This window comes from Onychomys torridus, chromosome 9, assembly GCF_903995425.1.
Source record: "Onychomys torridus chromosome 9, mOncTor1.1, whole genome shotgun sequence".
NCBI classification, from domain to species: Eukaryota; Metazoa; Chordata; class Mammalia; order Rodentia; family Cricetidae; genus Onychomys; species Onychomys torridus.
In genome coordinates, this window is record NC_050451.1 from 96,089,773 (window position 1) to 96,115,889 (window position 26,117).

At 35.3% G+C, this 26,117-nt stretch overlaps 1 non-coding gene across 1 annotated transcript; it reads right to left on the reverse strand.

The window, feature by feature from the left end:
• Nucleotides 1-24,507: 24,507 nt before the first annotated feature.
• On the reverse strand, nt 24,508-24,589 carry Trnaa-agc. Its single transcript has one exon. It is a non-coding gene; the product is annotated as a tRNA-Ala (tRNA).
• Nucleotides 24,590-26,117: the final 1,528 nt, after the last annotated feature.

Genomic DNA, 26,117 nt, shown 5'->3' on the forward strand with positions numbered 1-26,117 from the left:
GAATGAGGAAGAAAGATGTACCAGCACAAAAAGTTTATTAATTGCATTTTTAAAAAAATGTATCTATAATGATTTATTTTTATATAACCCTGTTTTCCTAATAGAACTGCAAATTTTCTCCTAAAATAAAAATCTGAATAATGCTCCATATTCATAGCATGCAAACTTCACCAAAGATATTTCTAGTGCATAGTAGAATATGCTACTTTTAGGGAGAAAATAAGATAACTAAAATCAATTTATCTGATTTCTACATTTTTTGTGCACGTTTTTGAATATTTGATAAATTACCATTATAAATATATTTGCTTTCATTTCAAACAATTATTTCTTATTCCTAAATAAAATTTTTGAAAAGTAGTTCTGCTTTTAACCTTATTTGTTGTAAAATATACTATATAAAAGTTAAAAATAATTTATGAGTCATGTATGCCTAAAGAAACGTGAAAATATACACATACTATGAATGTTATATTATTGATCCCCTTATTTTTCCAAGAGAACCATATATTATTTTTCCAATTATAATATGTTCTTAAATCTTAAGTTTTTAGAATTTCAAATATCCTGGATTTGACAATAGCAAACAAACAAACACAAAGAAAAATAAACAAGCTCAAAATGCAGTGATTTTCATGTATATTACAGTCCATTACTAACATTTATAACATTATTATGATGTTTAATAATCCATATTACATATTATAAAATCTTATGCATACCTTACTCAAAACTATCTCATTTGCTTAAGTAGTAAGCCTAAAATATAAAATTTAAACAAACTAATTTTGATATTTAATTTTATGATTAATCATAACAAAGTAATTATAAGGTAAATAGTTTATTTACTAACTTTCTCACTGCATATACAACAGTGTGTAGATGTAATTCTAAATGGTTTTGCTAAAAAGAAACACAGAGCCCAAAGCAGTTAAAAGCCCAGAGATCAGAGAGCAGTAGCCAAATCTGAGACCACCTTCTTACTACCCGTTGCCACTGCTGTCCTTCTCCTGAGAAAGAGACCTACTTCCTGTGTGTCTGTCTTTTTATTGACTTTCTGTTCTGCCTTCTCATTGCTTGTAACCCAACCACATGACCTCCTTGTCACTGCTTGTCTATACAGGCCTCCAGGTCTCTATGGTTGGTATTGACATTAAACATGTGTGTCTCCATGCTGGCTGTATCCCTGAACACGCAGAGATCTGCCTGTCATGTGATCTGGATTAAGGGCATGTGCTACCACTGCCAGATTTCTGCTAAACGGCTTGCTATTAGCTCTGATGCCCAGGTACTTTTATTTATGAACATACAAATAAAATCACATTTCAGCACAAATAAAATATCACCATATATATCCTGTATAATTATGACTTTTACTTATACTTTATTAAATCTCATGCTTAAATTAGATATGGACACTTGATATACTTAACAGCATACAAATGAATAAACATTATTACTCAGTTTCCCCACTTATGTATTATTTTACTTGCTGATCATGCAATCCCTTTTAAATTATGAAGTAGCAAACAATAAAATAAGACTGAGCATATAAGTAACTTAAAGCTTTTGTATATGTGTGCTACAAATTATCATATGGAAATTATCATATGATATGCATTATTCTTATTTTTATATTTTATAGCTAATTTAAAAATGGGAGTATTCAATCATTATGTTAATTAAGCTCCTTTTAAAATATATTCATTACATCCTTTTTAAATGACTATTATGAAATACTCTGACATTAGTAAGGGGTACTTGTGGAGGTGATTACATTAAGAAGTCTGCAAATTCATAAACAGGATTAGTGACTTTTTATAAAAGAACCTAGGGATATAGCTTTTCCCTTCCACATATTAGGATATAATTTTTTTAAAAAAATCAATGAGCCAAGATATAGTCCATTACCACTCAAGAAAGTTTCTGGAACAATCATTTTGAAATTTCCAGTCCTTGAAACTGTATATGAAAAAAGTGGAAAAAAATGAAAAGAAAGAAAAACTATGTTTAAATTGCTACCTCATCCACAATCTTTCTGATAGTACCTCAAACAGACTGTGGTCAAAATCCAAGTCCTAATATCCAAACAAACTCCTAATTGCTTCATAATATCCACAAGAAAATAAACCACTGGAATATTAACTGTAGCAAACGAGAAAACAGGAAACACTGATCTTTATTGGAAAATTCATGAGCCAAGACCAGGAACACTATCTCTTTATTTTTCTGTCTTTCAAATGCAATATTGAAAATCATGAATAAGACTTCATGAACTGATATACAAAGCACACCTGCCAACTGTGGGGATATACTTTCCCACTGTACAGTGCACTGTTCAAATGTTCACCTCTTCTGTTTAATTAATTTTATTTGCCTACAGCCTAATTAAGCTTCAGCTTTCTTTTTAAAATTTTCTCCATTTAGTTTATTATTTTGAACCTAAAAATATCTTAGACCAATCATGCACTAGTATTTGGGATAAAAGAAATGAAAATTTAATTTTTTTAATTTTATCTTTCTTTTCCTAGTACAACCACATGTGAAAGAGTAAGGAATAATTATCACTGTTTATAACCTAAGAAATATTAGTATGTCAATATTGAATGGTTGTGCAGTATTTTCTCTTATAAAGTACTAGAAGCATACTCATTAGCACTACATATAAATATTGACTACTCTTAAAATTCTTTTTAAGGTTTTAATTTTTTGGATCTTTTCATAACAAACCGGTTTTAAGAGATTAACAATAAAATGAAACAAACTGTAATAAAATATAATACAGTAAGACAAGGCAAAAACTAACATTTTGGAATAGGATGAAATAAAAAAAAAAGAAAGAAGCTCAAGAGAAGGCACAGAAAGACCTACTCATAAGTATACACAAGAATCCCATAAAACATCCAACTGAACCGTGCTAGTAGACAGAAGGACCTGTGGGTTAAAAGAGAGAGAAGAAAAAACAGTACATTTAAATAATAAAGTAAAATAAAAATAAAATAATGGCTAAGGTATATATGTAAGGAAATATAAACCATATTTATCTTTCCTGCTCTGAGTTACCTCACTCAGCAGAGTTCTTTTGTTTTTTTGTTTGTTTGTTTGTTTTTTTCATTCATTATTGTTCATTTGTCTGCAGATTTCATGTGATGTCTTTTTTTTTTTTTTTGGTCAGATGAGTAATACTATATTTTGTAAAGGTACCACATTTTCTCTATCCATTCTTCAGTTGAAAGACATATAGTTGTTTCTAATTCCCAGCTTTTATAAAGAGAGCAGCACTGACTGAGCAAGTGTTTTTGTGGTGGGATGAAGCATCTTTTTGATTTATATCCAAGAGGAAGATAGCAGAATCTTAAGGTAGTTCAATTCCTGTCTTCCCAGGGAACTGCCCCTCTAATTTCCCTATACTGTACAAGTTTTCACAGACAATAACCTTGGATGAGCGCCCACCTACTCCACATCCTTGAAAGCATGGTCTATCTTTTGTTTTATTGTTCATAGCAGATCTGATGAGTCCTAGAATACTTTTAGCTTGCGTTTCCCAAAGGCAAAGGTTGTTGAACATTACTTTAAATGTTTCTCAGCCCTGTGATTTTCTTCGATTAAGAATTCCCTGTCTAGACTCCCCATGGGAGACCTTGATTTGTGGATGTGGGGATGTGGGATGGAGTGGGAAAGAGAGCTGGGAGTGGGAGGAGGGAGGAGGAAGGAAGGGGGTCTGTGGATAGCTTGTGGAGTGAGTAGAAAATGTCTAAATAAAGAAAAACGAAAAAAAAAAAAAAAAGAATTCCCTGTCTAGATTTGTACTCCATTTTTTAACTGATTTGCTTGTTTTCTTGATATCGCCCTCTATTGTATGTAAAGTAGATAAAACCTTTCCCCATTCTGGAGGCTGTAACTTTTTTCTAATGATGGTATCCTTTGCCATGCAGAAGTGTCCGGGTTTCATTGGGTCCCATTTATTAATTGTTGTTCCTTCTGCCTGTGTTTAAGATGTTCTGTTTGGGAGGACTTTTCCTGTGCCAATGAGTTCAAAACTATTCCCCATTTTCTCCTCTATCTGCTTCAATTTATCTGATTTTATGTTGAAGTATTTGATGCATTTGGAGTTGAGTTTTGTGAAGTGTGGTAAGTGTGGGTCTATTTATATTCTTCATATAGACAACAAGTATGACTACACGGTTTCTTGAAGATGCCTTTTTTCCCATTGTGTATACCTTGCTTCTTCATCAAATTCAGGTGTCCCCTTGTGTGTGTATTTGCATTTTCGTCTTCAACTTTATTTAGCTGATCAATGTTATGGTTTATAAACAAGATGAATTGCAAACATTTCAGACTGTGTAATAAAAATTATCTCACACAATTGTTTTAGTTGGAAAATTTACCTTTTAGAATGTTCTATTTTATGATAAATTTTAGTTTCCAAGAAAATTGCAGAGATGTAATATGTTCAGTTTGGTATGGTGTAAAATTAGAAGTGAGGACTAGGTTATGAGGCTGAATAGAATTGTTCATTGTATCCCAGTGTGGCTTATGGATTTGGGCAGCACTGAAAATTATAGGCTCAATTAAAAGAACTACAACATACAAGTCATTTTTTTAACAGTTGTAATTGATCTCAAATTATGTACGCTTTGTCTTAAAGAGAGAGAATATGCCCAAGAAATATGGTGAAAAGATGACTGTTGTAAATATCAGTATTTGAGCAGAAATAGTGCATTCCATTTTCTCCCATGAAAAAAGGAGGCATTCAATGTTTTGTCTTCTTGTAAACCATAGAGGATTTCCCTTTATGAGATTGCACTTTCCTTTGTCCCCATACATGAATGAAAGAATAAGCTGCTTGAATTGAAAGCACCAATATAACTAACATTTCATTTGCCCAGGGAGGATATACAGGTCATGGTTCATTCACTGCAACACTGATTTAGTTCTCTATATGTCTTAGGAGTTAATAAGAGAAGGACACAGATTATTAAACAAAGTGCTCTCTACTCTGTTTCTTTAATTCTTTAGCTTTTTCCACATGAATCCTAACCTATAGTTTCTTTTTTAAAACTTCAATGAGGCTTTATCTAGATAAAGATTTTTAAGTAAGAACAAAGCAAGTGTACAACTAGTGTTGATAACATGCCTAAAGGATATATGTTGGTGAAGAAATTTTTCAAGAAAAAGCAATTAGGCTCTGAAACTCAGGAACTCTATTCTTCACAGAAGATGCTTCTCTGACAACCATAATCTTGGGCAACCTGCACATGATGTACTTTGTAATATTGGAACATATATTTTCCTTAGATTGCTTGCTTTCAACTTGAAGTGAACTATTTCATCTGCATGTAGGAACTACCAACATATGACTAATACTGAGCACAAATCAAGATACATCTCTGTGTGTGTGTGTCTGTGTGTGATTTTTACAACTTTTAAAAATGTCCAAATATGTTGATTTAAAAACATACAATAAGTGGCTGGGGATTTAGCTCAGTGGTAGAGCACTCGCCTAGCAAGCACAAGACCCTGGTTTCGGTCCTCAGCTCTAACAACAACAAAAATACAATAACTCAGCAAATGAGCAGACCAAAGTTGATCTTTTGGACAAAGGTGGGTATGTCATCTTTCTCCCATTCCATTATTAAAATCCTGAGGAAAATCTTTATTGTGCTCTTTAGTTTGTGATGCCATTTAGTTTCTTGGCTTGCAAATTTATTCCTTCATTTGCTATGTTAACAAATTAGGTCAAATTCGTCTTTACAGTGCTTTTGTACAGATTTAAAACTCTTTTTGGAAGAAGTATAAACTCATATACCTCAATCTATTATAATAGCAACACAAAGTTTACAATCTCCTAAAATTAAATTAATTTATCTTATTAGAAATAGTGAAGCCTTAGACATTCACTAAACTGTAAGTCTAGTCTATGTTTGTGAAATTCTTAAAAAACTGTTTATTGGAAATGAAAATATTTTCAGAAGAGTTAATCACAGGATAAGAGTTTCAGACATTTTTGTTCAAAATGAGGGGGGAAATGAATGGCAATGTCAGCATCAACAATTCCAGGATCTATCTGCACGAAGTCTGTTTGGTTTCAAAGTTTCCAGACCTAGTAGTGATAATTGTATTTGATTCTTAGCTCTCCCTTCTGAGTAATTCTTCCTTTTAGCAGTGGCAGCCTCTTCTTGCATCTGAATAGTTGGGTTCAGTGTTTTTCTTGCATATAAAATATGCAAGTATCATAGCTTGTTTCTCTTTTACTCTTTCTTGGCTCACTTTTCTATTTTTGAATATATATACACATATATAATGTATTGTGATTATATTCACCTCTATTTCCCCTTTTAACACCCTCTGCCCTCTCACTCCTATGGATAACCTCCTTCTCAACTACTCTGCATTCTACTTCTATGCTTTTCTGCATATGTATGTGAATCACTGAACTTCACTAGGTTTACTTGATTTATTATGTGGAGGGGCTATTTCTTGGATTGTAAGATAATTTATCAGTGGCTACAGAATGAGAGAAAAAAACTACCAACTCTCCTCTAGCAGTTATCAAGTATACAGTACTCCTCCAGAAGGGGAGAGGCCTCATGTACATTCTCCCATTCATGCTGGAAGTCAAGGGCTGGTCTTATGCAAGTTTTGTAAAGATAGCCAAAGTTGCTGTGTTTTCAGGATTGTAATAGCACTTCTGGGTCAGATTCCAGTGTTTGATGGCCATTCCACCAAAACTTAGGCAGTTACAATTTTTCTGCACTTTCTTCTGTGGTATCCTCTGATCTCAATCCTTTTCAATATAGAATGGATATACTTTGGTGCCATTCAATATGCAGAGACATATGATTATCCTGTGTTCACCTTCCCATGCTTTCTAATATGCTGTAACATCTGAGATTGTGCATATGCATCAAATAAATACTATATGTATATGCAAGCATATACACACAGTCACACCTGTATGTTCCAGAATCTCATTCTGCTTTAGACAAATGCATGATACATTTTATCTTTCAATTAAGCTTTTGTGTATCTGAGACTCCCAAAATTTCAATAATTCTGAGGTGCCACTTGTTCTGTATTGATAGTCAAACTTTGAGGGTTTTACCTGCTATCTTTGAAAGTCAAATTGTTAGTTTTAGTAGGTTTTTCAATCTGTACAATTTGGAAAACTTCCACATAGTTAGGCATCACATTTCATAAACCCTTACAGTTATTCATTCAGTGTACAGCTGAAACCAAAAGAAAACAGCCTCTCCTTCAGCACTTTGGCAACTCCCTTAAATAAACAGTTCAAGTTTTCAATCTATGATTTATTCATGAATGTAAAATATAGTTTAGTTAGGAGGACAGTCATATCACAACGATCCCATTTTCTTTCAAAATTGATAAAACACAATCTTTAATTTGCTGAGTATGTGGTACTAGTATGCACAGCAACCACATTTCTACTAATAATGTGCTTCTTGTATTTTAGCCAATGTCAACAGTGATGTAGGCTTCTCTAACTGTGAATATTCTACTAAATGCTCTGTGACAAACCTTTCAGAGCCACATTTTCCTGACAGTCTGATAAAGATAGTCTAGCCTTTTTCTGTCATGCTTTGCCAAATCACCAAACCTTCTGCTTGTTATGCTATACAAAAGCACACGCCATATTTTTTACTGTGTTCATCACAAGAGTATGTCACATCTAGTTCACAAATTTGGTGTCAGTTCATTGTTGAACTCTGGCTCTGATGAAGCCAACATGTTCAATGACAAACGATGAGGACTTTGCATACATGACAGTGAGAAATGGGGATTCTAGTACAATATATAAACAACAGACAGTAGATTCATCAGCAAACTCATGGGAAACAGGGGCTGTCCATAGACTGGATTTCCTATTTCATACGTGAAGCTCAGATCTAATTAATTGTATGATCTCACAACTGGTTATGTCACACATGGCTACCCTTGGTTAAGTCCAAATATTATATAATTGATTGTTTTAGCTATCAAATGAATAAATTAAACAGTAATGCCTGGGTTCATATTTAATTCAATTGTTGGATAGTGTGTTCTCCCTTAATTGAACATCAAATTAACACTCGAGCCTGAATACTCAGGAGTCGTAAGAGAGCCATATCAAGGACAGCTAAAAGCATGTGAAAGACTGTATTGGCATAAAATATGAAATATATTAAGATAAAAATTTATTTGAGCTTTACCCCATTTCCCATTACAGCTGTCATTGTCTATTCTTTCCTTATGTTTAATATTCTCTCTCTCTCTCTCTCTCTCTCTCTCTCTCTCTCTCTCTCTCTCTCTCCCCGTGTGTGTGTGTGTGTGTGTGTGTGTGTGTGTGTGTGTGTTTGTTTGTGTGTGTGTGTGTGTGTGTGTATGTGTGTGTGTGTGTGTGTATCTTCATGTTTGCATGACTATAGCTACACATGTGGGTGGGTCTCAGAACTCATCTAGGATGTTTGCCTTGTTCACACTCTACATCTCTAATTGTAATCCTATTCTGTTGCTGAACTTAGATATCACTAATTACATATCCTTTTGATATAGCTTGTACTGAGGATCTCTGTGCACTATTTATGGTTCTACAGAGGAATATAACTGATAGAATGCAATATATATCCTTATATATATATACACACACATGGCTTTAGTAGAATGGCTTATAGGATTCTGGTTTGTCCAACAATGGCTATCTACCAATGCAAAGTCTAAGAACTCAGAAATTATTCAGTCCATTTGGCTGGGTGGTCTTCAGTATACACCAGAATCCCAAAGAACTAGACTCTAATGCTAGTAAAGGAGTGAAATTGCCAGTGAGATCAAGAACAAGCAGGAAAAGATTAAGATCTTCCTTTTTCCATGTCCTTCACACAGCCTGCCACCAGAAGATGTGGCTGAGGTTTGAAGTGGATCTTTCTACCTTAAATGATCAAGAATAATTATGAATCTTCCCACTTCCAATAATGTAATTAAGATAATTCCCTCCTTGGGTTTTAGTTAAATACAAATTGCTGTGGGATGTTCTATACGTCAAATGTGTTGCTCTGATTGGTTAAAATAAATAAAGTGCTAATTGGCCAGTAGCCAGGTAGGAAGGATAGGGTAGGCAGGACAAGGAGGAGGAGAACTGTGGAAAATGGAAGGCTGGTAGAGAGATACTGCCAGCCGCTGCCATGACAAGGAAGATGTAAGGTACTGGTAAGCCTCGAGCCATGTGGCAAAGTATAGATTTATAGAAATGGGCTAAATATAAGAGTAAGAGCTAGACAATGGTAGGCCTAAGCTAATGGCCAAGCAGTTTAAATAATATAAATGGGCTACTGTACTACTAGGGCTTAGTGGGAACTGAGGAGAAGGTCTCCAACTACAAATGGCACCCAACGTGTTGGCAAGAGTTTCCACCCAAAACCTGACAAAAAAAAATTCTAAAACAGAGCTAAAAACAGCTTCCTAGTTGTCTCTCTCAAGTTAGTGGCAGCCTGCCAATTTGAGCTACTATGTCAGGTTCCTGGCTTATGAATCTGACCTGCAGTGTGGAGGGAATGAGGAGTCTACAAGCAGCACTTTACTCTGCTGCATGGTGGATTTAGTCTTTGCTAGTTAAAAAAAAAAAAAGTTTCTGGGCTATGGACTGCTTTTATAGAACTGCTTCTGAGAGTTGATGGTACACATGGCTCCCGACCCAGAGCTGGAGGTAAACTGTACCACCACCATGTTGGGAAGCTGAGGTGGGCAGAGCCAACAGCCACAGCAGCATTTCAGTCTTACAAAGATGGATATTACACAGAGAATCTGGTTTGTGTTGTCTTTGGGACTTTTAACTACAAAAAATAGATTTGATCATAAAAGCTGTTGAGTTAAACAAATATGTAAATTTTAAAGGTACTTTGACTTCAAAATTTGGATATAAGGATATGTTGCTTTGGAAAAGAGTCTCTGCTTTTGTTTCCACAGAAAGCCAGAGGCTGTGGATTTGTTCCAGATTAAGATACATCAGGTTTGATCAGCCAAGACCACCTGAAAGGTCTCCAATGACACCATGGCCCAGATGATCCGACATCCAGAATGGTTTCAAGGCAACTGGCTCAGAGGTTTACCCTCACAGACTACTCCATAATCCTGAAATTTTCTTTTTGTCCCCAAAAGATACAGCGCCCCCCTAAAGCAGGAAGTAGTAAGATAATCTATGCCCAAATTCCCAAAATTACCAAGGTGGCTTTAGAGATGGAATTGGCTCACTCCTTCTCTAAACCCAGGCATATTCAAAAAAAAAAAAAAAAAAAGATTAAAAGATCCTTGTGTCCCAAATCAGAAGAGCCCTCTGGTGTGGGAAAGAGAAAAACCAATATTTTATTTAAATCAGGTTGATTATAAATGCAATCTCTTTCTAAAGAAAAAAAAGGGGATGTGATATAGATATGATAAGATGAAAGAGTAGATTTTAATGAACTTACTTTTAAAGAACAATTTATTTAAAATGTCTTACATTGGTATAGATTTTAGTCTATTGATACAAACTTAAAGTTAATTTTGTTATACTGTATATATATTTCTACTCTTGTTTGAGGTATTATGTTTATGCAACTCATTTAGATTTTAATAGATAATTAAGAAATACAGATCAATTAGTCTTCTATGATAGTCAAACTTATAGTCATGTTAAGTTTTCTAGGTATACATAGTTATATTTCAGATATATAGGTAATCTTCAAACACTTCAAGGGTTTACAGAATATGGCATTTAAAATATTTTTAAAATTTAGACTTTCTGGACAGTGAGACATGTCTGCTCCCTGCAGCACCAATTTACTTCAGAGAGGAGGATGGGCATTGAAGACAATTCATATGGAGTTTATCTTCACCTTGGCAAAAATAGCCATTTGGAAGCAAGGAACTGTTCTTGCCTGGACTGCTTGATCAACTTGACATGCAGGAACCATAGGAAGGTGACCACTGAACTTTGCTTGGTAAAATGGTCCTTCAGGTACTTGCTTTGCAGAGGAAACTGCAAGACATTCTACCGGACACTAAAAAAAAGTGACCAAGAGACTCTAGCCCTGTGGGCTGAAGAAAATGTCCCAACTTTACAAAGGAACATTAGGTGACTGTCCAGGCTGCCAGCTGTCTCTGTCTACCCTTCAAGACTCCCAAAAGTTGCTTGCATCCTTCTCCCAGTTCTCAGGGAATATTATATCCTTCTGAGGTCTTTGATGTGGTTGAAGACTAGATAGTTATAATTTCCTCAGTTATGATAAAAGATAAGTTAGATATAAAACCTTAGACTCACAAATATAAGATAGATAGGATATCTTCTTTAATATTGTAACTGTAATTCTTGCTTGATAATTGTTTTGTTATCTGAAATTTTACTATATAAAAGTTAAGACCTTGCTTTTTGAAAAAAAAAAAAGAAAAAGGGAAGTGCTATGGGATGTTCTGTATGTCAAATGTGTTGCTCTTATTGGTTAAAGTAAATAAAGTGCTAATTTGCCAGTAGCCAGGCAGGAAGGATAGGGTAGGTGGGACAAGGAGGAGGAGAACTGTGGGAAGTGGAAGGCTGGGTAGAGAGATACTGCCAGCCGCCACAGCAAGGCAGATGTAAGGTACTTGTAAGCCATGAGCCACATGGCAAAGTAAAGATTAATAGAAATGGACTAAATATAAGAGTAAGAGCTAGACAATGGTAGGCCTGAGCTAATGGCCAAGCAGTTTAAACAATATAAGTGTCTGTGTGATTATTTTTTTACGTGGGTTGAGGGACCACAGGGGCTTGGTGGCACCTGGAGAGAAGCTCTCTAACTACAACAAATGTTGTCAAGTTGACAACCAATAGTAGATATTATAATCTATCTTTGCGACTTGAGTGCTGTTACAAGGAGCATCCAGCCATTATTCGTGTGCTAGGGATTTGAACACAGGGCTAAATGCTTTTATGGCAATTTCTTTATACACTGATAGAATTGTCCTCTTCCAGCCTCCTGATTTTAAAAACTAATTTTACAATAATATTAACTTACCAGTATCTCATTCCTTTTGAGTACACTTGTCTTCTATTTTTATTTTGTTTCTTGCCCCCCCTTACATAATAACTCTCCCTCCTCCCAACCAATATGCATTCAGAAATGCCATCTTTAGACAGTTTAAAAGACACAGAGTTTCAGTTTGATAGCATGAATACATTATGAAAATGGACATGATGATTACAGTTAATAATAATTTAAATGGGTGAGCATGACAGAAGCCAGCCTGGTGCCACTGTGATGAACAAATACGTAATGGAGAAGTTGAAAAAACAGAAAAAAAAAAAATGAGCAGCAACCACTCTGTGGAGAGAGGCAGAATTGGAGACAAGATGGCTGTGACAGGTGTGAGAAAATGCTGGAGTCATAGTGGAACCTGTTACTACACAATAGGGTTAGCGGGTGGTTTGCATCAGCCTGGAGTGGGTGCAGACACAGACTCAGCCCCCAAACACTCTGGCCATCCACAAGATCACCCTAGCTCTGGACAGTGATAGAGGTCTGAGATGAAGAATAGTTTTTGTTTAGGATTGGACCTCCTCAAAGATCAACTATGGTCTGTGATCCCAACAGAAGCTATGTTGGTATATGCTGCTGCACTAGGCCCTGATGAAACCCATGTCCCGTGTAGACTTTATGCATTCTGTGTTACAGACTGAAGCCTTGGTGATTTCCTCAGAATTTGCTGCCTCAGGAGACCATTTTGGTATGATTGTCCTATGTAGGCACCTGAGGCTATGTTGAGGCCCAAGGTCTATTTTAACATTGAGGGCCATGTCTGAGTCTGAGGTCCTAGTACAGCCTGAGTCTGTGTTGATGTTCCTGGTCCATGTTACTACTGAAGACCACGTGGATTTCCATAGTCTTTGCTGCAGTACAAGGCCATGTTGGTGTTCAAGGTCCAGGTTGCCTCCAAGGACCTTGTCTGGGTTTATGGCCATATTGCAGCTGGAGGTAGTGTTTGAGGTGTGTGCTATCACCAGAAACTGGTGTGGAGGCTGATGATGTGTGCTTCTGCTGACTGTGAAGACCAAGGAGGCTACTTTTCCATGATATTGATGACTGTAGACACACAATTGAAAGGGAGGAACATGGAAGACTTCTGTGACAACCTCGAAATCCCCAACCTATCCCCCCTTAAAAAAAAGTAACAGCTGAGACAGGAAGCCATTGAAGAGAACTCTTAAAAAGTGTGATGGGGACGTTGAAATGCAGCTCTCTACAACTAATGGCTTCTTTCAGGGATGTGGAAGGCAGAGGACTCAGTTCTATTTAAGGGTCAGGGCACTGAGAATTTGCCCATATGACAGAGAATATGAACCACAAATTCAAAGTTTTTTTCTTATTTTTGTCTTTTTTTTTTTTTTTTGAAGTGAAGTCACAAGGGTGAGGGGCCAGGCATGGGAGGACTGGGAAGTGATTAGAGTGCATAATTTGAAATTACCAGATAATGTGGTGAAATTGTGTTCCCCAAAATATTGTGCACCCTAATAAACATATCTGGGGTCAGAGAACAGAACAGCCACCAGATATAGAGGCCAGAAAATGGTGGCACTCACTCCTTTAATCCTTGCATTCCAGAGGCAGAGAGCCATCTGCATCTCTGTGATTTCAAAGCCACACTGGAAACAGCCAGGCATGGTGACTCAGGTCTTTAATCCCAGGAAGTGATGGCAGGAAGCAGAAAGGTATATAAGGCAAGAAAACCAAGAACTAGAGCCTGGTTAAGCTTTTGGGCTTTTAGCAGCAGTTCAGCTAAGATTCCTTTTAATGAGGACTCAAAGCTTTCCAGTTTGAGGAAACAGAATAAGCTGAGGAATTGGAGAGGTGAGGAGGCTGTGGCTTGTTCTGTTTCTCTGATCTTCCAGCATTCACCCCAATAAGTGGCACTGGGTTTGTTTTTATTAATAAGACCTTTTAAAATTTGTGCTACAAGATAATAAAAAAATTATATTGAAAAAGTAGTAATTTAAATGTCATTGGTTAGCTATTAAGCATCCATATCACAAAAATCAGTACAAATATGTGACTTACGTTATCATTAGAAGGGGCATTAATATGCAGACATCATTTTATGCCATATAAATTTATGAAATACTATTCATTTCTTTCCTTCTAATAAAACAGAGGTTGTAAGATACTTGTTTCCTAACATGGATTATTTCTTTTTTTCCTTTCTCTTTTTTCATCTATCTGCCCTCTGCCCCCACATCAGGAATCCCTAACTCCATTGATATTATAAGTTGCACAGATTCCATGTGGTTTGGAGTTTTATATCTAGAACCAGCAGAGTCAAATATACTCTTGACCTCTGCATATCTGATGAAAACGTGTAGAGTGGATGAGAAACTTATGAATCCTAACAAGTAAAATTAGGTTTAACTTGAGGAGAAATGAGTATGAATAAAAGCAGAAGGAAAGCCTCTGATACCTAGGAAAGAGTTTGAGATCAGTGCAACACTTTAGGAAATCGTTACATCTTTCTTCAAAGACAAAATGTAATCATCTGCACATATTGCAGAGTGTCTTTATTTGATACTTTCATAACGTTCTTGAAAGAGCATAAATGAAACGACATTCAGAATTTCAACCTAAGTGCTTTCTATGTGTACAGCTTCATTATTCAGAAGGTCAAAGGTTCTATGGTTCATGCTTTCTTGAAACCAGGCCAGATATAATTTTTAATATCTATTCCACTGTTGAACTTTGGAGAGATATATTACTAAAAATTACTATTCTTTGGAAAGTAAGGATGTAAAATGGATAAACATAAATTAGGTGAATTGCTTCCAGTACTGAATCTTATGAGAGACTCAGTGAATTTTAAATTGTATTTTCTGTGACTTCAGCTCTCTAATTTTAGAAGTAATACAGTATACTAGGGGATTTTCAAATATGTTCTTCAAAATTCTATAGCAAAGTTTCACTTACAGTGGGAAATATGGAAATAATATAAGATATTAAGAAGATGAATAATGAAGTGATGACAATTTTATAAACTATATAATAAGAAAATCTACAATCAGGTAAAAATTTTACAAGGAAATAATTTTGTGTTAAAACAACACTATATACTCGTGTTCAGAGCTAGCATCAAGTGACCAGTGTATAATGCTCCCTAAAGACATATAATGATTTGTTAAAATGAGGTATAAGTCAGACTCAAAGTTCTAGGTGCAGAGTAATACATAGTGAAATGGCATGAAATACATCATCCACCATGTTGATCATCAGTACTGTGAGATCAAGCTGACTTTAGAGCTGAGACTAAAAAGTTCCAGTTTTAAAAACTTAAAAAAACAAACAAACAAACAAACAACAACAACAACAAAAAAAAAAACTCATGAATATGATCTGGTACAATTGATTTTGCAAAACACATTCAAGTAATTGCCTTTTCCAGTTTAAATATCAGTAAAGAAAATGCAATGGTATTTTGTAGTGGTGTAAAGCTCTGTAGTAAGCAGGCATCTATTTGCATACCCCAGTTAGAGAAAATCAAGAGAACAAAACTGGCGGTAACCTTACCTACAATCTTCTGGTGACTGATGCACCATGGAAGTGTCATTGATTGTCCACATCCGTATTCCTTCTCCCATGAGGCAAAGATGTTATGACACTTAGAAATAGTTTATCTTACAATGTAACAATTTATTTTGTCAGTGTCCACTAGTGCAAAGTTTGTTGTATCGACTTTTAGAAGAGAAGAAAATGTCATGACAATTAGAGCCAATACTGAGTAGAGCAGAGTGTTTAGGCGAGAAATGGCATAGCTATGGAAAGATTTTATAGTTAAGATGGAGTGTTCCACATCCTAGTGGTGCAAGATCTGAGGTGTTTCAGGAAACTAAACTTCTACATACTAAGGCAGATATTGTATTTTAAAGGAAATCCTGATGATATGATGCAGATTTTAAGGAAAACCCTAAAGTAAGACATGCTACATCTTTGTGTCTTTGATAGGTGACAAAGAAAACCTTTAAACCTTGTACACTTAGAGAACCACTGTGCATCTCTCCTACCACTGGTGTTCAGGAATCCACAACATTGTGATATGAAAATTCATCAAATGAAACTTTATTGGTGGAAGTATTAAAGCAACTCTATGTAGTTAAAAGGGAGGTTTATTTTGTGAAGTAACTTACAAATAAAGAGATAGGTTTCAGGGTCCAAGAAAGGTCTAGTGCAGTCCAGCGGTGTTCTCTGGAGAACTCTTCTCAGTCTACCTCCAGCATCCAGGATCCAGGAACCAAGGGAGTTGGCACATCTGGATCTCAAGTCTTAAGTGCTCCTGTCTCGGCACCGCCTACCATGACCAAGGTGACCATTACCTTCCAGGACAATGCTGGAACAGCTATCCACTACAAAACTTTGATTATTAAGATAAAAGTCTTACTCTGAGACGTCATAAGAATGACAAATCAGAAAACTAACACCTGTGTTACGTAGTAGATGGAATGTGTAATTTAAGACTCCATGGGGATAGTAAAATAGCTAATGATTTTTTTAAATTTATTTTTATTTAGTTTGCATTGGTGTTTTGCCTATATGTATGATTGTGTCAGGGTGTCAAATCCTGGAGTCACAGACAATTGTTAGCTGCCATGTGGATGCTTGGAAGTGAACCTGGGTCATCTTCAAGAGCAGCCAGTCCTCTTAGCCACTGAGCCATCTCTCAAGCCCTTAATGATTTATTCTTGAAAGTAATATACCATGCACAGATGAATGCTATAGAGATTAGAAACGGCAAGGGGGCCTGCACAGCACTGCACAAGGTCCTCTGCATATATGTCATGGCTGTTAAATTAGTGGATTTGTGAGACCCATAACTGCTGGGGTGGGTGTGTTCCTGACCGATGCCTGCCCTTAAGACCCTTTTCCTCTTATTAGGTTGTCCTGTTCAGCTTGAGTTTGTGGGTATTTGCCTTGCTTTGTTGTATTTTCTTTTGTTTTATTTGGTTGTAGGCCTGCTCTTCTTTGAAGAGGAAATGGAGCAGAAGTAGACATGTGGAAGAGAGGAAGCAGAGGGAGCTGGGAAAAGTAGAGGGAAGGTGAACAGTGGTCAAGATGTATTGTATGAGAGAAGAATCTATTTTCAATTAAAAAAATAAAAAGAGGAAAAAAAGGAAAAGAAAGGAAGAAAAAGAAACCCTACAATATATGCTTGTAAGCTGCTAGCATGCTCAACCAGAGAAACACACAAAGGAGTAGGGCTCCGGGAAAGCAGAGCATAGACTATGATAGTAGAGCTGTAAATAATGTAGCGCAAGGTTGAAGATGTATAAATTCACCACTGTGCTTAAACATGTTCACATTATAACAAAGCAGCATATGGTAATCTCTTTACAAATCCCCAAACGACATTTCAATAGGCAAATTGAGAACTATCTCTAACTAAATGGAGCAAACTTCCTGCTGTCTTGAGAAGTCTTTCTCAAGTCCAACAAAAACTCAGTTTCTCATACAGAATTCAAATACCAGAAATGAGTGGTTTCCTTATTCATAATGAGCTTCTGAATAATGGGTAAAGTAAAAAAATCTATTGAAATGGGCTGTAGATCAACATAAAATTTACAGAAAAGTCATGTAAATCACTCACAATCACAGAAGATGTGCTTAGGTTAATACCTAATACAATTCAGAACAGAATAATTTTTCACTTATAATTTTATTATAGAATGAAAAATATGACAATATGTTCCTTAGAGGAAATATTTTATTCTCTGAAATTAAGGATTCAAAAGATGCCCATTGCGCAGGCAAAATTGGCAATAATTAAAATCCAAAATCTGATGTAATATCTCCATCGAATTAATTCATAATTCTCTGGGTTTTATATTGTCCATGTGGCTAGTTTTGCCCATTGTGAGTGGACACTGTGGAAAAATATCTCAATAGAGACTCTAAATATCTGTGTGAATAACAGCTCTTCCTTCTGTCTTGTTGCAATATTTCATATAGTACACAAGTGCTATCCTTCTGTCTTGTGTTCTGAAATAAAGATATATGCCAGTTATACCAGGAATGGAACAAACTACCACAGACTGTAACCATCATATCCTGAAATCCAGGCTCTACCTAGAGCAAAGTTTCAGTTAGCACACAATTGTACACAGGGTGAGTGATAACTAAATACTCACTCTAAGTTACACCCACTACAGGCTGACTTATGAAATAATTGTGTTTCATTAAAAAGTACCACTAAATACACTTTATTATGTTTAAAGTACTTTCATTTTGAGTCTTATTTAGCCATAATTGTGATTATATAAACATTTCTTATGAATAATTAAGTCCATTCTTCATAAATTTAGAATATGCTTTTTAAAAGTATCAGTATTTATTATGTTTTAATATGCAAATATGGCCTATTTTCTTATTTAGGTTTTCTACCCTTTGTTATTCCAATATTTGAGAGATATTATAATAGTAGTAATAGTTGTTATATGCACTAAAATAGAAAAATTATATTAAATTAAAAATATCATCTATTTATGAAATGTAATTACTTGCACATGCTATGTACTACTAGTGCTGAAAAATATTAATGTTTCAAAATAAGCACTCAGTCAATTAGAAGAGATTATTAATATTTTGTGAATCTATAGAAAATGAATCATGTAAATGAATATACTTTCAAATTCTGCCCAAGGACGAGAAACATTTAAATGATAGATGCTTGGGATTCAGTTAATTTTTCTTTCCACATTTGTTGTGTGATTAAACACAGTAAGGCATTTAACTCAGAACAACTGAACATTTATTTGATATGACTTAACTTGTAATGACTATTTTTGCCACTGACAAACAATAAATGTAATTCTATACACTTCAGACATACACAATCTAATTTGCATTTTAATTCTTTCCTATTTAAATCGCTGACAGTTGTTGAACGTCTTCTGTTTAATTTGTTCCTTTGTTTCTTTTAACAAGTAAAATTGAACCTGGTTAGGTGATATTTTTACCCTCATAACAATACTGTCCTAAGCACTATTTACATGGCTACAAACAAAAACTGTTTTCTTTCTTGCTCTTATGTAGAAATCCACAAAGATTAATCCATATTCTCTGAATTTACTTGGAGGTATTCTGTCGGACTTCTCTTTTTGGCAAACATCAACAGTTTCCATCTGCTGCAGTTCCCATCTGTTTGTCAGTGGAAAGTTGTTTTTCAGCATCCATCTCTCATCACACAGAGTCTGCTGGAAGGAATCAATGGATATGGCCTTTCCTACAATCCTAGATTTTGTTTTGAACCAGTCAAATGTTTTATGTCTGAATTTAGATAATACTTAATCATTTGGGAATTATTTTTAAAATGCAGTATGTATCTGAAAAGTAGAATTCTGCTATTTTCACAAAACCTAACCCTCTCTTTAAGAGTTTATTCATCTTGACTTGACTATCAGAGTGGGGGGATGAGGTAATATGTACACATTTGTCTGACAATCTGGTTCTGTTTGTTTGTTTTGAGGTTTGATTTCACCTGTAGTTTCCTCCAGGATTCATGGAAAATACAACATTTGAAAAGCTATTGCTCTACAAAAAGATATTTTATATATTTGAGTTTGTAAATATACCTGTCTGGAATATTGGCTTGGACATTTAAAAATGAGCAAAACATATGAGATCAAGCATGTTCTAGACTGGAAAGTAAATGTGAACAGGGGTGCAAAATGTGAAATTTCCATGTAACCAATAAAATATTATGATAATAAAAAATTTATAAGACATTTTATCAGCATTCTAAATTTTAATATTCATATTAAAAAGTTAGATACCAGTTAGTTGTAATTATGAGAATATGTATTTTTAAAAGCATGTAAATCTTTATACATAATAGTTGCTTAAGTTATTTAAAATTGCTTACTATTTGAATCAAAATAATTCCTTACTTCTTAGTATATAGTTATAAAAACAATGTATGGAGTCAGTATAAAATTTTTTAAAAAAAGCAAGAAAAGAGAACTGATTAATTACCATAGAAACTTACAATGGAAATTTAAAGTCAAGTTGAATGAGACAGTTAATGGAAAGATTCAATAATAACTATTATATAACATGGGAAATATTGTACATAAAATATACCCATATTCAATCCCAGTCTCAGTGAAGCAGCCACTTGATCATGCTATAAGTATGCTGCTTTCGCTTGATAACATTAAAAATTGCCTCTAGATTTTAAGTATGGACAGAATTGATAGAAGTGTTGAATTGAGAATAAAATTAACACTGGCTTTTTCTTCACCCAAATAAATTCTCTCCATGAGATGGTTTACTCTATGTGTCTGAATAGTTCTCTGAATCCTTAGAGGTCCTTCCTTCTAACCTGTATAATTTATCTTAGGAACTTTTCAAGTGGAAGTACTAAGCAAGGAGTGGTAAAGACATCTGGATACTTAACTCACTAGTACTTTGCATTTTGAAGTGTTTAAATATGCATAAGTGAAAAGCTGATTTCCTTTGAAACAACACTAGTAAGACAAGTTAACACCAGTAACATAAGTCTTGTTTGAGCTATCCTTATGGTAATGTGATCAGGGTACAATACATGAAATTTCTAAATAATCAATAAAAATGTTGTTTAAATGCCATCCATGATTAAGTGGAACCCTTGACTTCACACATTCTGTACTGGGAGAAGGAGGTAAAAGCCTAGAGCTCCTGTTGCCTAAGGCAGAGCAAGAGGTTAAAGGCCTCTCTGCAGGTGGATAGCAATTGTAAGTTCTGAAGGAGGCTTGAGGGATAAGGCCTGAAGTGGTGGCAGCAATGCTCAGTTCTCTCTTCACTTTTTCACTTTACAGGACAGTGGATTCTCTTAGGCCAAGGATAACACACTGCAAATTTCCAAGTCATCTCCATCATTATTATAACTGTGAAATATCCTGTGACTGAACTGAATACTCTAACAGAGCATAGATTTCAATTTGAAATGAAAATAGTTTTCTTTTGTTCACAATAGCTTCAAAAAACATATCTTGGAATTTATCTAGCAAAGCACATGAAAGAAGTCAATGAAGCAAACTTTAAGTTGCTATATAAAAAGTGAAGAAAATTCTAGAAGATGTTAGACAGCCCATGTGTGTGGAATGGTAGGATCAATACCCTGAAGACCACCCTACAAAGAAAAGCAATGTACAAAGATTCAGTGAGAATCCTCAAATTTCCAAAGGGATCCTTCACAAAAATGGAGTAAAAGTACTTTTATATGGAAACACAATAGTCACTTTGCAGCCAAAACAACCTGCCTGATGTGTCATTTTGTCACTAGTATGAAAGCAGATATATTTATCAATGGAATAAAATAAAGGTCTCAGAGAGAAGTTTCTGCACTTGTAGCCATGTGATCTTGACAACAATGTCAAAAACATATGTTGCAGAAAATACATCTTTAACAAATGGTGGTGGGAAAACTGGATATTACACGTAGAGAAATGTAAAGTCATCTTTCTCTCTCATCTGTTCACAAATCAATTTTCAGGTGGATCAGAGATTTCAGTGTTAGACTTAAAACTGAAATAGTTGTTTGTGGTGATATTTTATTTGTGCAGAAATGTGTTGATATTTTATTTGTATATTAATAAATAAAGCTTGCATGGAGATCAGGGGGAAAAGGCCAGCCATTACAAGTAAACAAGAAGTCAGTCAGCACAGGCCCTTAATCCTTTAGCAGGCATGGTCTCTGTGTGTTCAAGGCCACACTAGGAAACAGAACCAAGCATGGTGACAGATTTAATCTCAGTACCAACCATAGAGACCTGGAGGTCTGTATAGACAGACAGAGACAGAGCTGCCTGCGTTGGAAGAGGAAGTGAGGTAGCTTGACTAAGAGAGCCAATGAAAGGCATATAAAGTCTGGGTAGACAGTAAGTCAGTGCATTTGGAAGCTGCAGAATTGGTGAAGTAAGGTTGTCTGGTGGCTTTCTCTGATCTCTCTAAGGCTTTAACCTGCCCCCACCCCCCAAAAAAAAAACCCTGAAACTTGTAGGGAAAAGAGTAATGGACTCATTTCATGCTACAAACACTCCATCTCAGGCCTCCATTAATAGCACTCCAATTGCCTGCAATATAAGAGCTACATCAACATGTGGAACTTCAAGAAGTTGAAAAGAGCTTCAGTACAATGCTGGAGATAGCATGTGGACAGATGAAAGCCCAGGGAACCTCCAGCATACATAAAGAACCAGCAGCAACTTAAAATGCTGAGAGTGAGAAGCTTGTTCACCACTCTTAGTGAAATGAAAATTAAAACTACTGAACCACTTAGAATGGACAACATTAGAATAAAATACAACAAACACTGGGGAAGTTGAGGGAAATGGGGAACACTCCTGCACTGCTGATGGAATTGAACTGATGACACTAATGCGGAAATCCTTGTGGCACTTTCTCCAAAAACTCGCTGTACTAAATACCCAACTGTATCTTCTGGACACAAATATATAGGACTGTATTTGCTACCACAGAAATACATCCTCCTTCACGTATGTAGCTGCGCTATTCACATTAACTAGGTCACAAAAGCAGGGTAGATGAATCAATTGATGACTATGTTATAAAATTTTGGTTCATATACGTAAGAGAATTCCAGTAATCTTTAAAGAAAATTTTAATTATGATATTTGGAGCTCAATAGATAGAGAGGCAGCAGATTATGCTGAGTGAGGTAACCCATACTGAGAAAAATAACCATTGCTTGTTCTCATTCATATTGTATTTTGGCATCAAACTTTTAGCTATTTCTGTTTAATTTGGGAAGCATGTAATCCTAGCTTCCAGAAAATGATTACTTAGATTATTGTAGGGAGGAAAAAAAAATTAAATGGAAGGTGTAGTAGAATGAGGTAATCTAAATAAGAGAAGAGGAATAAAGAAGCATTGATTTTAAGTGAGGATTGAGATATGTAGGAGGTTTTGAAATTGATAATCAACCCAAAGGATGCTTGAGAAAACAATTTGGAAACAACTTATAAGATTCCTCTATGTGTGTGTTTCTTTTTTCTTTTTTTCTTTTTTTTTTTTTTTTTTTGGTTTTTTGAGACAGGATTTCTCTGTGTAGCTTTGCACCTTTCATGGAACTCACTTAGTAGCGCAGGCTGGCCTCGAACTCACAGAGATCCACCTGTCTCTGCCTCCCGAGTGCTGGGATTAAAGGCATGTGCCACCCACGCCCGGCCATGTGTGTTTCTTATAAGCTATGTTTTTATATCCAAGAGTTTAGTTGAAGTTATCCTACACAGGGGATTATGATCTGCCCAGAAGTTATAGGTTGCCAAGACATAAAAATAAAATATGAAGCTCAGGTTTGGGATGGAATACCTTCCCTCCCTTACATGTCTTGAAGACACTACATACAGTGGTCAAATCATTTGAGGAATCATGTTAATGTTGACCTGAAAACATCATCCCTGCTGACCAGCTCCCAAAGTACCTTAATATTCTATGTAGTTGGTGTATTTTGGTGGGAGACACAACACTCATATTCAGTTGCGAATCTGATGAACTGCTATAATGAATGTCTTGACAAGGTATACTCATTTTTATAATAGTGGCACAAATTTTATATAAACAATTAGTCACTGATTGCCTTTGAGGCATGTCCCATAGGAGGAGACCAGAATTTGCATTGTAAACCCAGCAAAGAAATTATGGTTGGATCATCAGAAGCTCCTGGGTTAGACTTGCTAATATTGTTCTACTAAATGTACATAACATCAAATTGCCTTCTACTTTACTCTTCTGTGTACATATATTAGTACAGTTCTTACACCTCATTAGAAATGCTTCTTGGTATAGTGATTAATGTAGAAACTCACATCTGGACAAAGTGTAGAGTATAAATGTTAGAGGAATGATAAGCCACAAAGAGAACATCGTATCACCACCTCTCTCCCTGCCAAGGATTGGGGCCACCACAGAGGAGGATTTGCAAAGATTGTTGAGAGTAAAAGGTTTGGGATGCTTGGAGAAAAGCAGGAACTTCTGGACAACACAGGACGTGTGTACCCATAAACTCATATTAACTGTGATTGTTACACAAGAGAAAGTCAGTGAACATTCTAGCATGAAGAAGTGATTGACTAGTCCTTCCCCATGAGGATCTATGAATCTATGAATACTTAGTACTTCTGAAAAAGGGACTGGCAGTTTTCTTCAACTATCTCCTGTTAGATCAACAACGTTCCAGTGGATGGTGCTACTTCCAGAAATACATGGAGAGCAAAAATTGGAGCCAAGAGATTATTTTGCAGGGAGAGAGAGAGAGAGAGAGAGAGAGAGAGAGAGAGAGAGAGAGAGAGAGAGAGAGGGAATTAATTTGGAGATATATTTGTTGAATGGACTACCATTCTTCTAAAAATACAACCGGAATATTGCAACTATGGAAACTCAGTAAAATAGCTGCATAAATAAGAACTTCATAATGAGCCCATGAGTTAAGATTCTATATGGCTGGGTGAAATTTTGTTTTTTTCTTTTTTTTTTGAGCTGAGGATCGAACTCAGGGCCTTGTGCTTGCTAGGCAAACGCTCTACCACTGAGCTAAATCCCGAACCCCGAAACAATGCTCCAGCTATAAGTCAAGACATGCAGGGAGACACTGGCTGCTAAGGGAGGAATAATCAGTTTCCAAGTATGAGCCATCTTAGAGGTTATCCAGTCCCAAATGGTCTGCCATTAACATGTGCACATATGAGTTCTGAAGCATATTGATTTACTAAGTTTTTTGGTGCATATGTATACAAGGGATATTATGTATATATACATAGATACATATATATATATGCTTATATATAGTTATATATATTGCCATGAGTTATACATATATATATTATATAAATATGAAATCTTGAATTAGAGAGGGAGGTGGAAACACAAGGAAGGAATTAGAGACAGTGACAGCAGAAGTAGAAAAGGTGTAAGTAAAAGACACTCATGTATGAAATTCCCAAAATATAAAAAAGTAAATAAAAATGAAGTTGAATAAATTGTCTCTGAAGTATTCATTATAAGGTAAAGAATATTCAGTTTCTGTAGAATAACAAGAAATCTTTGGTTCCTCCATAACCTTCTCATCCTCCATAACCTTCTCATACAACCAGTGAGCAATGGCAGATGCTAGGTAAACAGAGAAACTGAAAGATTAAGAGCTATAGGTAATAAAGATAAATCAAGCTTCTTTGAGAATTTTGTTACTAGGGCTGACTACTTAGTACTGAGAATAAATTGGGGCATTCATTGCTAGGGAGAACACCTTCTCCTCTTGGCAGTTAGTGTCTATAAGCTCTTTATCAGGGGATGGAGCTTCATGAGATTTTTCCCAACCACACTGGCATGCCTTTGGTGTTTTTATTTTTCAATTCTTGAGTAGACATTTTGTTGATATTTCAAGAATACAACTTCCTTGTCATTTACTGAAGACTCAATCTTGCAGTAGATGTCAAGACACACTAGATAAATTAGGCAGGTTGCATTTATATATTAATTCATGTATGCATATATCTATATAATTTTAATAATTAAAGAAAAGAACAGCTAAAGTTAAAGGATTGAGGAAGGAGGATGAATGGGAAGGAGAAACAATAACTGGGCAAAAGATGTAAAAAACAGTACATATATGTGAAAAAAATTTAAAAAGAATGAAATCTAACTCATTTTTTCGTCTAACTGGGACATTGTGTACTTGATCAAAAGTAACCATTATGCAATTCAGTGGTTTGGAACAATTGTTTCTGTAAATCTTCATTTGAAGTCTCTATATTTAAAACATTAATGGAGATTTGCAGATTAGGTTATTATTAATCATTTTTTATTTAAATCATATGTTTGTTATACTTAAATTTCCTCTTTTCCTTCATTTAAAATATGTTCTCATAGTTTTTTTTTTCTTCAGTTATTCTTGGTGTGTGTGTGTTTTTTATTCTGTTTGTTAATGATAGTTGACATATGAAAAAGTTTCAAGAGGTCTGCTATAATCTTCTACTACTTAAGTCCCCTTTCAAACATATGGATTTGTCACATTCTCTGTTCTGTAGCACATGACTTGTGGTTAACAGATATTGGAAGATGGAGACTCTTTTTAAAATCAGA